Genomic DNA, 12,837 nt, shown 5'->3' on the forward strand with positions numbered 1-12,837 from the left:
TTCACCAGAGGTCAGAAGGGTCTGTCTGTAACTATGGGTTGTCTGTAAGTCGGGTGTCCTTAAGTAGGGGACCGCCTGTATATCTATCTTTTCAACAACTTTTGCACAAATTCTTAGTAGAGGCTGAGTACATGAGAAATAGTGTAGATTTGTACCGTGTTAGCCATGGGGAGCAGAAGAAGAGTGAAGAAATCAGGCGATACCTTTTTGAGTATAGTTGATGGTTTTAGAGGTTTTTTTTAATATCCTTTGCTGATCACTGTTTAGTGTGTATAAAATGCTGTGAATTTTCTGTTTCATGCATAACATCATGTCTGACGAAGAGAACTAGTATTCTCGAAAGCTCACCATCATGTATACTCAGCTAGCCTCAAAAAGGTATCTTCACTCTTCTTCTACATGAGAAATAGCACTATTATGGACATAGTGTAAAGCATTTTCAAGCACTTTTACTCTTTTCTCTAATTCTCAGTTGTCTGCTAGAATTGGAGACCAGCTGCTATGTTCTCTCTCTCCTATACCCAGCACACGGAAAGCAGGAGAGAATCTGCTCAACAAATTCTCTATCATGGCTTCTAGAGTAGACTTCTTATGTCAGCAGAGATTTTAGAGTGAAAATTAGTTTAGTAGGTGGAGCAGGAAAGAGCCATATAAATGTAGAAAGAGTCATGTTTCTCTGATAATATATTACATACACCGCTTCTTGACATATAATGTAGATTTATGCAGAAGTTTGACAATAAGGACGTAATCTTTTCAATGACAGAAACTTGTACATTATAATTGATAGACGGGAAAATTTCTGACACTCATCAATGCCTAAATATAAACCCTGCACATATTGGATACTCGAAGAAGCTATCCTCTAACATGTTTGGTTTACAGACACAGCCCCTCACTGTCCTATACAGCACTGTCATGAGGTCACAGGATGCTGGAGAAACATGCACTCAGAGTGATTGAATTTTGTTATCTTCCATAAGAGACAAAGGGGTATTGCAGCGCACACACAATATATCATTCAGAGCATTCAATATGTTTCACGGGTTCATTGAAGCATTGAAGAATGATGATAGCTTATGTGTTTGTGTTTTGTATTGCCAGGTCAGTGGTGTATTGGGATTCAGCAACCCTTAAAAATTGTATTGCTGATAACAGGAAAATTCTGAAACACAAAAACATTAAGATAAAGCTATAAAGCAGTACCTGGAATGGGAAACATGAACTAGACATTTTCAATGTAACTGTCTAAGGCCATTGTATTGATACCTACATAGAGCATCTTACTGTTAGCAGTACTTTTTTTTCCTATAGGGCAACTATTAAGAGAAGCTTATTGGTTAACACCCACTAAAGTAGGTTCCTAGTAAATAACCAGACGTTATACCTTGTCCCCCCAAGCTAATCTCCATTTGACATGCTGCTTAGTAACCAAGGTAAAACCATATAGGACAACTAGAGAGACGACAGGACGCTTGTTGGGAGGGGCTGTAGGAGAGGAGTGCAAGAAAATTGGACCTTCAGTGATGTCCCAAGCTCATCACATGCTTCAGGTCGTCCAAATATAAAAATGCTGTCCTGATTCATGTGAAAGGCCCTAGTCTTCTGGCAAAGGACCTTGAGTGACATCACAAGCATCTGACTCATCACATGCTTCAGGTTGGCCAGTGCTCTGGCCTCAGTGCCCTTAGCTGATGAAACAACAGGAAGTGCGGTGCATTTCGGGAATAGTTGAACATGATTTTATAAGAAGGGCTGATAGATATACCAGGCTGTATCTAAACCTAGGAAGAAACCAGCAGCATGATACAGGTATTGTTGGAATTGTCATCAGAGGCTCTTCCCAGCTTTCGTGGTGGTGGTTTCTTTGATGGTAGATTTCCTTTAAGCTCTTATTTATGAATACTATCATAAGGTCCTTAAAGGTAGATTGTCCATGGACAGTTAGGATCACATGATCCTCCTTCTGTCGCCATTTTATGGACAGGAATGGCAGCTGATGAGGTAAAAGACATTTCTGAACTAGGGGCTTTACTTTAAACTTCAAGAACGTGGTGCTGAACTAAGTAGATGCATATTGGTATTATTATCTTTCTGGCTGCTTTCTTGTAATAACAGCTCCGCTTATTTCCATATGTGGTATGCAGTATTACAACTAAGCTCTTTTATTCATTTCTATGCATCTCAGCGACAATACCAGCACAAACCATGGTCAGATGTCGTTCTGTTTTTGGAAGAAAGTCACCATTTATTTCAGCCTCTGGACAACCCTTTTAAATGCTAAAGCTAGCGATACTGGCAAACATACATGTAGCTCTCAGCTTAAAAGACAGTAGCTCAGTAACAGAACAGGTTAAGTAATTTTATGTTTTCATGAAGTAACTGACCATTTAGATTACTTCTAGGTGTAAACTTGTGTTCAAAGGTGAACGTGCCCTTTAATTTATAAGGATGCTGAATTTCCCTGTTCAGTATATTAAATCCTTCCAAGTATTTAATAGAAAAAAAGCTTTGCTTATCCATCACATATTTTTCTCTTTATTACAGTGTCTGAAAGCTATAATAGAAACACATTTATATCCTTTCAACACAATAGTGTAAAACAATGTGATAAAATGGAAATCTGTGTTTCCCAAATAAAAAGCAAAATTTGAAAGCCTTATTGTGAGAGAAGAAAAATACATAGCTGCACAACAACCAGAGCTGTGCAAACCAATAATTATCTGCATATCTTTTCTGTCAAAGGAAACTCAGCTGTAAGCAAACATGATGCCAAAGTGCCTACTGACATTCTGTCATATAAGGAAAAACAATGTATGACAGCTTTTCCATATATAGTCACGTATAGTTAGATATATAATAGGGATACAGAGAGATACATAGGTTGGAAGATACAGCTAGATATACTGTAGATAGATACAGATCCATACAGAGATATAGATGCACATCGATAAAAATAGATAGATGCAGATAGATAGAAAAATAGATACAAATAGATAGTGATAGATATGGTTAGAGATAGATAAATTGGAAGATACCATTAGATAAATGGTGATATAAAATTTGTAAACCAAGCACATTGGCATACTGATGTGTGCCCCATCTGGCAAAATCTGCTCTTATTTTTGCTTCTCATTTCCTGTTTTTTACGGCTTTTAAAATTATGAAAATGCTCATGTGGAGACCATTTGCACAATTTTAAAACCTTTTTTTCTGAAAAACAAGGGCATAGGAAACTTAAAAAATAATAAAGCTATGGACCCCTTTAATTGGAATGGGACCACCTGTATGTCTCTCCTAAGTCATCTATGTATCATATGTTTTGTTTTTTCGCTTTTTTAATGTTAATTCTATGTACATAGTGCTGACCAATCTGATTGTATGTTGGTCCTGTTTTATGGCTGTTCATATTATGCTCTAAAAACGTGCCCTGTCACCAAAACATTGCACTATGGAAAAAGGATTAAACTAGATGGATAGATAGATGGATGGATAGATAGATAGATAGATAGATAGATAGATACCTTCATGGGGAGAGAAAAAGAACTGGACCGCACATCCACACATCACACAATGATCTAATGCCGCTAGGCTACATTATATAACGAACTCGAGGTTCTTAGTTACATTTTGATCAAATTGTATAAGCCCACCAACCACTTCACGGTGACCTCTTTATGGTGGGTCCCTACGCTATTTTGTGCAGCATCACATGGCGTCCACCACAGCCGCAGCACAGACCTGGCAGCGACCAAGACCCGGTTGCCCCCCACTACCCATACTGGCGGGCATAGCCCCCATGGCTCCGGGCCCAGGCCCCCACCAGCACCGCACCACAGAAGCGGCGGACGCCATGCAAGATAGATACCTTATTTTCCCCATCTCCATGAAATGGGTCATTTAAGGAAAACAAGACTTGGAGCTACTAGGTCTGCCTTCTGTTATTTCATTTCTGAATATTATTTTTTATAAATTACTCGTCCAGATTTCACTATTCCCTTCTTCTATCACTGCCAAAAGCTGGAATATATGTCCTTCAATGAAATCCTGGCAAATAAATAAACTTTCAGTTTGATCTGATTATAGAGCAGTGCAGTGACGGACCCGAATATATATCTCCCGGCATTGATCGGGATAGTAAATAACTGCTCTCAGCTACAACAAAATAGAATGGGTAAGCAAAAGATATTTTATATGTATCTATAGACTGTCTCTGACCATCTCTGTCACTGACCGTCCCCTTTTATAAACTTTTTTTACCGTCTCTGTCGCAGGCAGTCTCTTTCAGGAACTGTCTGTCGCTGGCAGTCTCATTCAGTGACTGTTTGTCGCTGGCAGTCTCATTTCAGGGGCTGTCTGTCGCTGGCACTCTCATATATATTACTAGATGTAGCTTCTGGTGTTGCCTGGGATAGTAAATAACTGCTCTTAGCTATACAAAATAGGAATAGAAATAGAAATATATTTTATCTGTCACAGCCTGTCTCAGTCCCTGTCACAGCCTGTCTCTCCCTGTTACAGCCTGTCTGTCAGTTCCTGTCTCAGCCTTCCTGTCAGTCCAGCATGTCTCAGTTCCTGTCACAGCCTGTCTGTCAGTCCCTGTCACAGCCTGTCCATCAGTCCCTATCACAGCCTGTCCATCTCTCTGTATCCCTATCCATCTTAAATCACACATAAGTGTCTTATACTCATTGGCTATAGTAACCAATCACCGCTCAGAGCTCATATTAATGACCTGTGGCAGAACAGCAACCAATGAGGGCTCAGCTTTTAACTGCCACAGCAGCAGTAGCAGACAATGACTTCTGTAAACGGTGGGTAATAAGTGGATTTTGGAAAGTGCGGGGTGAAAATTTTGACTCAAAACCTAGTTTATGACATTCCATGATTCAGAGAGTGGCTGTGTAAAATTCGGGGACTGTAAACGCAACGTTGCAGATTCCTTTAGCGGACATACATGCACACACATACACTCAGCTTTATATAATATATACACTCACCGGCCACTTTATTAGGTACACCATGCTAGTAACGGGTTGGACCCTCTTTTGCCTTCAGAACTGCCTCAATTCTTCGTGGCATAGATTCAACAAGGTGCTGGAAGCATTCCTCAGAGATTTTGGTCCATATTGACATGATGGCATCACACAGTTGCCGCAGATTTGTCGGCTGCACATCCATGATGCGAATCTCCCGTTCCACCACATCCCAAAGATGCTCTATTGGATTGAGATCTGGTGACTTTGGAGGCCATTTGAGTACAGTGAACTCATTGTCATGTTCAAGAAACCAGTCTGAGATAATTCCAGCTTTATGACATGGCGCATTATCCTGCTGAAAGTAGCCATCAGATGTTGGGTACATTGTGGTCATAAAGGGATGGACATGGTCAGCAACAATACTCAGGTAGGCAGAGGCGTTGCAACGATGCTCAATTGGTACCAAGGGGCCCAAAGAGTGCCAAGAAAATATTCCCCACACCATGACACCACCACCACCAGCCTGAACCGTTGATACAAGGCAGGATGGATCCATGCTTTCATGTTGTTGATGACAAATTCTGACCCTACCATCCGAATGTCGCAGCAGAAATCGAGATTCATCAGACCAGGCAACGTTTTTCCAATCTTCTACTGTCCAATTTCGATGAGCTTGTGCAAATTGTAGCCTCAGTTTCCTGTTCTTAGCTGAAAGGAGTGGCACCCGGTGTGGTCTTCTGCTGCTGTAGCCCATCTGCCTCAAAGTTCGACGTACTGTGCGTTCAGAAATGCTCTTCTGCCTACCTTGGTTGTAACGGGTGGCGATTTGAGTCACTGTTGCCTTTCTATCAGCTCGAACCAGTCTGCCCATTCTCCTCTGACCTCAGGCATCAACAAGGCATTTCCACCCACAGAACTGCCGCTCACTGAATGTTTTTTCTTTTCCGGACCATTCTCTGTAAACTCTAGAGATGGTTGTGCGTGAAAATCCCAGTAGATCAGCAGTTTCTGAAATACTCAGACCAGCCCTTCTGGCACCAACAACCATGCCACGTTCAAAGGCACTCAAATCACCTTTCTTCCCCATACTGATGCTCGGTTTGAACTGCAGGAGATTGTCTTGACCATGTCTACATGCCTAAATGCACTGAGTTGCCGCCATGTGATTGGCTGATTAGAAATGAAGTGTTAACGAGCAGTTGGACAGGTGTACCTAATAAAGTGGCCGGTGAGTGTATATATAGTATACATGGCATGGGCTACTCTTCCCTTTAATTCTATGTGTCATAGTGAGGAATCCCTGGTATATAAAGCTGTGCAGGTGTTACTATCTCTCTTACATAAGAGGGCCCTGAAGACACCATCAGCGAGCCGTCTAATAATCAGCCTCACACCTCCAGTCAAGTCATTCATCGCTGTGACTTGTGTGAGCACTGATGTCTGCCGTGACCTCTGCTCACTTTCTTCCAGGCGATCTAATCCTGGTTATTGGATTGTGCTGAGAGGATTATTGTAGATACTTGAGAGCAGGTGGTTGGAAATGGGGTAAAGGGGTAAGAATAGGGCAAAAAAAAAACCCAACATCTGCATTGCATTATACCTATATACATTATAAAGGAGAAAAGTAGTTTTTTTCTTTGTATAAATTGCAGGAATATTGGTTTCTTCTGCAAATGGTTTAAAACAAGGACAAAATATAGTAACTGTTCTAAATACAGCTGCGTGTCTTCTAGCGCTACCACATTTTTGGCAATGTTAAACTGCTAGCTTTATCGGCACCCTTTATCGGAAGCTTTTAAAGGGCACCTGTCATTAGGTCTCTGTCACTATTTCTGTCACCTCTACCTGTTGGAGCAGCTCACAAGGATTCCATCTCAGCCTTTATCTAGTTATTTCATACATTAATCATTATAAAATCATCTTTTCTTTATTATGTAAATGAGGCTGGTCACATGGTCAGATGCAGTGATGTCACCCCTGTTCCTCCTCCCCTCTCCTCCCCCTGCTCATGTCTTTGTGTAATGTATAGTAAAGCATTGCTAGTGTGTGTGCTGCATCTGCTGACATGCTCTGTCCTCCTAATACACATGTGTGACACACAGACATCAGCTACACAAGTACCTGACATGTTCTGCTATAACATGGCTGCATCCTGGAGCTGTTGTATCTCTCCTATACACACACACACACACATGCACACACAGGCTGCAGGGGGCGTGGCCACCAACAAGCACATGGAGCAGCCATTACATGGGGCAGCTGTCAGTCAAGCACTGGGGGTGTGGCCGTACCTCCCACTCATGAATAAGCTGGACAGCTTGAATATACTAATGACTCATTGGACATTTCACAGGTCATTTGCATACAGCTTTAGGACCTCATTGCTTAAGTTTACAGGCATGTAGAGGGACAATGAAGGGATAGAGGCAATGCTTTCTAATGGCAGTTTATTAAAATATATTTAGTTCAGGGGGTTATTTTGCATGACAGGTTCTCTTTAACACTGCTACATCTGGGGTAGCGCTAGGAGCTGCTCAGTTTAGTAAGCGGCTCCTAGTGCATTTTTTTTAAGATGACAGGTCCTCTTTAAAGAGAGTTGACGTGTTATGGTGAAGATTTCCTTATAAGTAAAGTGAATGAGATTGAAAAACAAGAAAACGTATCCTATTGAGAATACAACAATGGGCAATGTCGTGTGAAAATGACAAGTATTTAAAGTTCATGTACATGCTATGAAAAAACCTGCTTCATGTCCATTATTGCTGTGGATTCTGGGTTCGGAATTTAACCTTCACAAAATTCTGGCTTTAAGTCTCAGTATAAAGCAGAAACACACTGCGTTTCTTCCTAGCCTTAAAAGGATTTCCATAAATAGCCATTTATTTGTTTGAATAATATTTTTGGAAGACTGACAGACACTCAAACCATCACATGTGAAAAAATATTAAAAGAAATAAACCATCAAAACCAAGCATGATAAACCAGGGACACTTACTCATAGATCCAGGCTCCGTGACTATGGTAATCTTATATTTGTTATCAATTGCCTCCTTTCCTTCTAAAATCAATATTTTTGATATTTAAATACTTTTAAATAATGCTAATGAGCCGGAAGGGCTCTAGGGGGCGTTACCAGAGCATTCTGCATATTCGCATGTTGTCTCCCACTACCCACTCTCTATATATCCCCCTGCCTGCTGTAATCTCACTTCAGCAGAGGAAGGTTCAGCACACAGTGGGAAGGGGAAGTGATCCTGTACAGTGTAACAGCCTATAAAGCTGCAGCACAATTCTTCACTCATACACACGTATTTATACACCCTTATACACATACACACACGTATACATCATATACACCTCACATATACACACATACAGTGCCATACAGGTGTACAGCATATATACGCACACACAGTATATACACGCCATATACACAAACAGCATATATACATCACAGATACACACACATACAGCATATACACATCACATATATATATATATGGTGCACATTTTCCATTCATAAGTGTCAGGCCAGATGATGGGCCCCCCTGACTTTGCGGGCCCCATAATGGGTGCTACCACTGTAGTTACGTCCTTGACATGTGCAGACCACGTGGTGGCCATTTTGTATCTGCATTGGGTTTTTCACATCCATTTTCCATGTGGAAAGTCAGTTAAATTAGTTCACAAAAGTCTGCCAAAAGAGTGGATGCTCCGGTTTTTTCCAGTAGGTCCATGAAATAAAACGCATGTATTAATAGCCATACAGACAATAAAGTCTTGGCATCCTGTCTATGGAAAATTATCCAGATGTGAAATATTGCCATCTGAATGATCCCTAATATAGCGTCTGCATCCCATGGTAGTGAACCTCTCTGTGCCTCCATATCCAGTGGTGGGCACTCCCCTGTTGGCATATAGTCTATGAGCGTGAATGTCCTTTATAAAACATTCAGAGTTCTCTATTTGTCCTTTGTAATTTCAGTGTAAAGAAGTGGAGAGGAGCCCTCACACATAGATAGCTGTTCAGATGGGGCTGAAGATAAATGAGGCCGGTGGTGAACGTGTTGTTTTGTAATGGCACATTTCTCTGCTTAATGTGCTCTGTGCCTCTAGTGCAGGGGAGAAACACATCACTCCATCATCCAGGGACCAGTAGCTCCATTATTCTGCTTTATCACCTGCTTGGTTTGCTATGAGGTCACCCAAACCTAAGATGTGATGGAGAGGCTGCAAGTGTCTATATAATTGACTAAATACATCATTAATAAGGAAATTAAATTAGTTGCTGGATTTCTTAATGCAAAACACATTTACCTAAAATAGAACTGAGCTGGATGACATAAATAAAAGGTAGAAATCTTTCCAGCTCTGGATTTGGTATCATCCAAAGTTCCCGTTTCAGGATAAAGCAAGTCCAAATTTTGGGATACAGCTGAGTGATTGGTTTATAATGAGAAGTGCATGGCTGATCAGAGTAGAGATAGCAGCTTGGCTTTAGTTCTCCTGCTACACTATATGACTGGGGTACGATATCTCCCGTTATTCCTATAGGATACGATCTCGCTATGTAGAAGATTCGGCTTTGTGCACAGCTGGTGGACATGTGGTGGAGTCATAGCTCATTAACACAGACTTAAATAGGTTCTATGAAGTCTACTTAGCTTTCTGATTCTTTGATATAGAAAATATGTGACATGTTTTCACAATGAAACAGGTGGCGGGTATAGGGGAGGGAACCTCTATGATGCATTAGGAGTCTACTCTTTTTTTAGGCTTCAGGTTTTGTTAGTGTTTGTCACAGTCTTGTATCTAATTCTATAGTAATAACAGCAAAAACCATGAAAAATGTAGAGTAGAAACCCAGTGTTATGGTGGTGAGCTGCTAATCCTCAGTGATTTACAGTAGCATCTATAGAGGATTTATACTAATCCCATCCACACGCTGCCTGAAAAACATGAGTGCAGAATGATTTACATTGAGGGTGTAGACTCTGGTCAGTTATTGCTGCAGATGTTTTCTGAAGCTTTCAGCCATTGCATTGAATTGGTTGCAGTTCACCCTAGACCAAATTAGTCACTTAAAGGGACTCTGTACTAACTTTCCCCTCAGGTAGTGTATGAAATGTCCTATTTTATGTTACCTCGCCCCCGTTTATCAAAAAAAACACTAAAGTTTTATGAAAGTAGCTGATTTTTTTTTCTTACCAGAGATGAGTCAAGTTTAGAGACCGGGGGGGGGGGGGGGGGAGCTTCACTTTATATCCCTTTATTTGGGGATTTATAGTACCTAGAACTATGCTTTTGGTATGATTTGGCATATTTAAGATAATAATCTATTTTTTTTCTCTTCTTAGCTTATTTGAATATAATTAGGAGGATATTTTTTATTTTTTGGTAAATGATTGAGATTTTACATAAAAGAGATAATTCTAGAAAGAATATTTCACACCCTACCTGGTGGCTTTGTGGGGTGAAAGCTGGTGACCAGTTATTTTTCAATATGTTAAAAATATATGTTTTGTGACGGATCGCTAATTATATGTATTTCCTAGAACATTAAATAGGTTTTCTAACATAATACTGATAGCATTATCTTAGTGTGTTAGATCAGTGTGGGCCCAGTTATTAAAGGAAATCTACCCTTTGCTGTTATGCATTATGAACCAAACATACCTAGAGAATCTATAGCTACACTGATGCAGAAACATATCTTGTTTAATCCCTGAACTGAGTGGTTTTGCTGAAAAATCAATTATAAAAATTAAGGATAATGAGGCGCTGTCGCTCTCCTCTTACCATATTTATGCACTGCTTCAGCCTTGTCCTGTCCAGCGTAACCTGAGAATACGTAATCAATTTGTTGTCCCTGACAGGCTGAAGTAATCAATTGCTGCATCATCATCATTCAGATCAGGTTGATTTGACATGTGTGGACAGTTCAGGCATGTGGAAGTAATGTGTTTATGTACAGCATCCAGCATGCAATCCAGCTTTCCCAAGGTCCTGAATTTTATAATAGTTTTTTGAGTAAAACCACTTAATTTAGGGATTAATCATGATATGTTTCTGCATCAGTGTTGCTACAGCATTCTCAAGGTATGTTTGGTTCACAATGCAATGCACATGCTCTAATGTCCTTATTATTCTTCTTGCAGGGGACAGACCCTGGATGTGAATATCTCGTCCTGTTAGTGTAAGGCTATCTCCACAAGACCATTGTCAAAATTAGCTGTGTAAATGGTTGTTTGTATTAGTCTGGCATCCATTTTTCACGGATCCTCTAGAACTGTTGTCTATGAGTAATCCCTGAAAAACAGCTCTGACGAGAACTTTCTCTATCTTTTAACATAGTGGATGAACAGTCCATTAAATTAGCATTCCTACATTAAAAGTATTGTGTTTAGAGCCGCTGTGTGCTGCCCGCTGAAAAAACCAGAGCGCAAATGGCTGATATTACCCTGTCATATGCATCTGCACGATTTGTACAGCGCAACGGTATTTGATGGCGCTTTGTAGATAAAGATTATTATTATTAATTAGAAATGTTCATTTGTTGCCCTCCTGTTTGTACCCCTGCCCTCGCATGTCTCTTATACCAGTATTGTTTCACCCACCTGCATCAATGTACCGTAAGCCTGTACACCTCCCATCTGCCTTTCTGTACGCCACATCCTACCCTCTGAAAAGCTGAAGTATGGATTTCATTTGATCATCAGGCGTGCTTGACAAAGACATGCGGGTCAGAGGCACTTGCAGTATCCCTCTTATCTGAGGAGAGACGCCAGCCCCAGACACGCTGATCTCCTTGACTTTGCTGTAAAGATGCTGCAGATGCTCTTTGTTTACCGCTGTCATAAGCAATATACATCACTTGGCAGCATCTCTTGTGTGACAAATCCATTACCTTTTAATTACAGAGGTAGGAAAAAAATCTTCTTCCAGCATCAACAAACTTTCCCAGCAATGACAAGCATTCCCTTTAGTGCTCTAATGTCATTCCTGACAGATGGCCGGGAGCATGAGGCACCCAGACTGTGGTGGGCACTGCTATTCCTCAGTAAAAGCCTGGGCATTAGAGAGTACCAGGGAGTGCGATAGTCCTTCACTGCACTGACTAATGGGTATTAATTGGCCGTATAGCGCTCTGTGCTTTGTTAACTATCCCTTTGCTCTAGTTTTCCTGTACTTGTTCCTGAGATAAGTGCTATTATAGTCTCTCTTTCTAGGGAAGAAACACTCGAAGTCACCCTCCACTCAGAAAATCACGTTTTACTATACATTAGTTATGAATTGTCAATATACCTTGTACGATGATATTGCACTGCAGAAGCAGCTGACCAAGATAAGACCTGAAATTGGCTTTTTTTCCTGTGGGTTTTCTCTACAAACCTCCCTAATAATAATTAATATTATTTTTGTTATAGTAAAAAAGCAAAAAGCGAAAGGAAAAAAACCAAGGCAGACCTTGTAGTCCTGGCTTCCGCACTGTGGTTTGTCCGTTAAGTCTAGCTATTACATGGTCCATATTTCACGGACTGACCATGGTTGGGTAAGGTAACACTTTACTTTCAAAGGGGTTTTCCCACGAAGGAAAGTTAGGCCCTATACACGGTACAGGGCCTAATTTGGGTTTGAGTTTTGCCCCCCGCAGACCCTCGTGAAAACTAGGGGCCCGTTGGACCCCTCTTCACTTCGTCAGATTAATGCAGCAGAGGGCCGCGCATGACCGTTCTGCTCTATGAATTTCTATGGAGCTGACGGAGATGGGCACTCGGCCCAGAGTTTTCGCGATCTGCGGGGGTCTCAGCATTGAGACCACCACTGATCAACAAGTTAGACCTTATCCCCTGGATGG

General features: G+C 40.9%; 1 protein-coding gene across 1 annotated transcript in view; it reads left to right on the plus strand.

Annotated features, from left to right (window-relative positions):
- PPM1L (protein phosphatase, Mg2+/Mn2+ dependent 1L) overlaps positions 1–12,837 on the plus strand; it is a 164,826-nt gene that overhangs the window by 59,264 nt on the left and 92,725 nt on the right. The window lies entirely within an intron of this gene.

This window comes from Engystomops pustulosus, chromosome 3 (genome assembly GCF_040894005.1).
Source record: "Engystomops pustulosus chromosome 3, aEngPut4.maternal, whole genome shotgun sequence".
NCBI lineage: Eukaryota > Metazoa > Chordata > Amphibia > Anura > Leptodactylidae > Engystomops > Engystomops pustulosus.